Below are 4,451 nucleotides of genomic sequence, written 5' to 3'. Positions count from 1 at the left end.
TGTGTGCCCTGGGGACACCCTGCCACCTTGTCACTGTGACACACTCACAGGTTGCTGCTCCGTGGCACATCTGGTGCCAAGCGTGTGCCTGTCCCACAGCGGTGCCAAAGAGGGGCCTGGTTTTGGCTGCTTCTCTCATCAGCCTCCTCTGGGAATCCTTGGCTCCCTCCCCAGCAAAGGAGCCCCTGCGACCAGGCTGGAAGATGACACTTCCAGGATTACCAGCCCCGCTGGAGGCCTCTAAACCTTCACCCGGGGGAAGGTGCGGCAGCCAGGCGTGAGTTACAGTGGGAAAGGTAACTGTTCTTTAGAAAACCCCAGCATTTATTAGGTGTGGGGGCTGGGGGCAGAGAGGTGTTTGGAACAGCATCACAGCAAACCCTGCTGTGATCCTGCATGCCCAGCGCACTCCCCGCAGCTCTGCCCCAGCTTTTTTTCTCCCTCAGGTGGTTGTTTTGGTTCCCTGGCTGCGGAGAGGTGCCTGGGTCAGGTAATGAAGGCTCTTTGCAGTCCATGGTGCTGCCACCCCCTCCAAACCCACGCTGTGCTTCCATTCCAGACACAAAGCCACTGGTGTGTCCCCGAGCTCAGGAGCCCAGTTAGGTGACTCCTGCAGCCACAGTTAAGCTGCTGGTGCTTTGAGACCCCCCAGAGCAGCCCGGACGGGAGTTTTGCTCCGTTCTAAGCTGCGAGTGCGGCATGGAGCCGGCGTGGTGACAGCCACAGCGGGGCTGGGACATCCAGAGCATTGTCCTTGGGATGGTGGGCGGAGGTGCGGAGCGGGACTGCCGGAGCAGGGCGGGGGGATTGGCCTGGCTGACATTTAAAGGTCCCTTTCAACCCAAACTCCTCTGTGAGTCCGGGCTGGGGGGAGCAGGGCCATGGGAGGTCTGGCTCGCAGCGCTCTCCTAACGACAACCATCTCTTGTGGCTTCCCCCCAGGGCCCCGCGGCGGTCAGGACCTGCTGGAGAAGGGCTGATGAGCTGCAGATGGGGCAGCCTGCGCCCATCATGGCCAAGGCGCCGGGAAAGGGAACGGCAGAATCCTCCCTCCCACCGCCGTCCTCGGCAGGGCCAGGGGGCCGGAGGGGATCGTTGCCCCTTGCCACGGCAGCATCGCCCTCCCCAGCCCTCTCCCCAGGAATACTTGAAGCACCGGGGGAGACTGGAATTCACAGGAAAGCTCACTGGCCTTCCTCCAGTCTCATAAGCATGACAATTGCTCTCTCGCCTGCTCTGTTTCAGATCCTACCCTTAACATTTAACCACTCCCCGTTAATTTCCAAATTGCCACACACATCGCAGAGTCATTCCTTCCCCGCGCTCTTCTCAATGCCGAGGCCGGGCTATTCCCAGGGAGGCCGGGGCCGGGGGCAGACCTGGCTGCGCACCCCCGGTCCCGGGAGGGAGTATGGGAACAGGAGGAGAAGGGAGCTGGGGACCCGCCACTTGGCTTTGTCTGGTGGCAGACACATGGAGCACATTAGCAGCCTTTCAGTGGAAGTTTGATCGATGGGGAAGGCTTTCTAACTGACTATCAAAGCACGCATGGTATGTGAGAAGCAGACACCAATTAGTGATGTCTTTTTAAAGGCTGCCTTGTTAAGAGGGGAATAAGGGGAAAGAATGAAATTGGCCAGAAAACATGGAGCTATTTAACCTTAATTAGAAGAAAGGTGTGGGCTTTGTGAAAAGGCCATTTCTGAAAGGGGTTTTTCTCTCTGGGTATAAAGAGATCCTGCCTACTTGTTAGAGACTTGTTAGAGTTTATAAGGCTGGGCAGGAGGCTAACTTGTAGAAATGCCTTTTATGCCACTTGAATGTGTGGCTTGCTTATTATAGTCTGCCATCCTGCCAGGGTGGCTGGTGGAGAGGAGAGGAGAGAGCAGCACTGCCAACTGGCTATAAATTTCATGAACATCATAAATGTAAGTGCTTTCTGGAGAGCTGTACAGATTGCACATAAAAGTCCCCCTTCTGTCCCTGTAAACTAAAAAGAGGGCTTTTTTGGCAAATTAAAAATTGTAGAGTGTCTTCCATGCTGAGCTAGGAAGCAGCCAGGCTACAAATCCACAGCTCCAAAGCCACGGCCGCGCAGGGAGGTCTCCCGCACACGCTGGCACCGCCGCTCCCAGTGCCACCGTGTCCCCGGGGGGAGCGGGACGCCGAGCCGGGGGGCTGCAGCCAGCGGCAGGACCTGGGGGATGCTGTGCTGCCAAAGCTCCTCAGGGCTTGTGGACGGTGCATCCTTGGTGCCTGTGCCGCTGCCAGCAGCGGGGACAGGGCACAGCGCTGGTGGACTGAGGCTGCGGAGACAAGAGAGGGGCTTTTCTGGGAGCCGTGGGACCGAGCGCTGCTCCTGGCGCTTCCCCAGCCCTCCCCGTGACCTCGGGGACTCACGGCACCTTTGGGACTCGCTGTCCCGGCTGGCGGCCGGCCTGGGGCGGGCAGTGCCGGACACGAGGCGCGGCGCACGCAGCGCTGGCACCGGGAGCGCTGGGAGAGGGGCACACGTGCTCGTCCCCTGCTGCGGACCCCGACACCGGACGCGGTAAATAAGCACAGAAAGAGGCATTTTCTCCGTCAGCTGAACAAGCCCGTGCTTTATCCCCGCCGCTGCTCCGCTGCACGCTGCTGGGCTGTGCAGCCCTGCCAGGAACATTCCCAGCCCGCTGCTGTTAAGGACGCGGCGCTCGTCCCTCGCGGGGCTGCGCGGCCCTCGAGGGTCCGTGTTGGGATGGCGCCTGCTGTCTGCACAGCCAGGCGAGTTCAGCTCCTCACTGCACGGATCAGGGCTCTTTTATCCCCTTGCTGTTTAGTAAGGACCATAAATATCCTCTAATGACTGCACGGAGCTGGCGTTTAGAGCAGCCGTGGCGCGCACACACACACAGGGACAGGCTCCCACCAAGCACCTGAGGCCGGGGGCGAGGTGTTCCTGCACAGGGAGCGGGAGAAAGGGCTTCCAGGCCAGGCTGACAGGCACAGCCGGGCTCCCAGCTCCCCGCACCAGGGAGGGCAGGCAGAGGGCACAGCACCTCCCTGGTCTGGTTCTCTGCTGGCTCAGCATCCCTGCACAGCCGTGAGGGCTGAGCTGCCTGCTCAGGGTCAAAATGGATTTTGGGGGCACGGCCAAGTGGGACTGGCCAGGAGTGCCCCAAAAACACACACACAAAGTGGTGGGGCCCTGCCACCACCCTCTGCCAGTGAGGGATGTTTCAGTCCCCTGAGGCAGCTTCAGCCATGGGCTGAACACCCATGGGCTGTTCCTGCCCGGAGCCTTGTGGAGGTGGGTGAAATTTTATTTGGAGACCACAGTGGGCACAGGTCCCTGATGTTTTGCAGCTTAGTTCCAAACCATAGAATCCTATAATAACCTCCCCTGGAAGGGACCCACAGGGATCACGGATTCCAGCCCCAGGCCCTGCCCAGACACCCCAAATCCCACCCTGGGCATCCCTGGCAGCGCTGCCCAAACGCTCCTGGAGCTCTGGCAGCCTCGGGGCCGTGCCCATTCCCTGGGGAGCCTGGGCAGTGCCCAGCAGCCTCTGGGGGAAGAACCTTTCCCTGCTCTCCAGCCTGAGCCTGCCCTGGCCCAGCTCCAGCCGCTCCCTGGGTGCTGTCCCTGTCCCAGGAGCAGAGATCGGAGCTGCCCCTCGGGAGGAGCCGCAGCCCCGCTGAGCTCTGCCCTCAGTGTCCTCTACTCCAGCTGGACACACCAAGAGCCCTCAGCTGCTCCTCCTGTGGCCCCTCCAGACCCTTCATCATCCTCGTGTTCCTCCTTTGGATGTTCTGTAATATCTTTGGATCCTTCTTTTGTTTTGGTGTCCAAAACTGCCCCCAGCCCTCGAGGTGAGGCCACAGCAGTGCAGAGCAGAGTGGGACAGTCCCCTCCTGTGACCGGTGCTCGATGATGGCATTGCTGGGGCTCCTTCCCTCAGCCATGAACATTGTCCTGCCTTCCCACCCCCTCGAGCATCTCCTGGGCCAAACAGAGGGTGAGGGTGCCAAGCCCTAGGGGCTCCTTTCCCTTTCTGCAGAGTGCACGTGCCTGCGATCCCAGCAGCAGCGGGGAGTTGTGGCTTCAGCTAAATCAGAACCAGGGCTCAGCAGGGCTGCTCTCCAACGTGACAGCACGTCAGTGTGCACAGGAAGCACCCTCACTCTCAAATCCAAGGAAAAGCACGTTTCTTGGGCCTGAGAGCTGATTCCCTTGCAGCCACCCAGTTTCCCAGCTGTGACACATCCCACAGGATCCCTCAGCCACCGTGCTGTGGGTTTGGGCAGCCCTGAGCTGTGCCTCGCTGAGGTGCTTCCCCAGCAGGGTGCTGGAACTCCTGCTGTGTGCTGGGGTCTGGGATGAGCAGGAGAGACGGTTTGTGCTGGGAAAGCAGCCTGTGGTCCTGTGGTGCTGTGCACGAGCACTCAGGCACTGGCACAGCTTCATCCCC

Source organism: Corvus kubaryi, unplaced genomic scaffold (genome assembly GCF_017639235.1).
Source record: "Corvus kubaryi isolate FWS band 111438036 unplaced genomic scaffold, C.kubaryi_AGA036_p1.0 37209, whole genome shotgun sequence".
In the NCBI taxonomy this organism is placed as follows: domain Eukaryota; kingdom Metazoa; phylum Chordata; class Aves; order Passeriformes; family Corvidae; genus Corvus; species Corvus kubaryi.
This window is presented reverse-complemented; position numbering follows the sequence as displayed.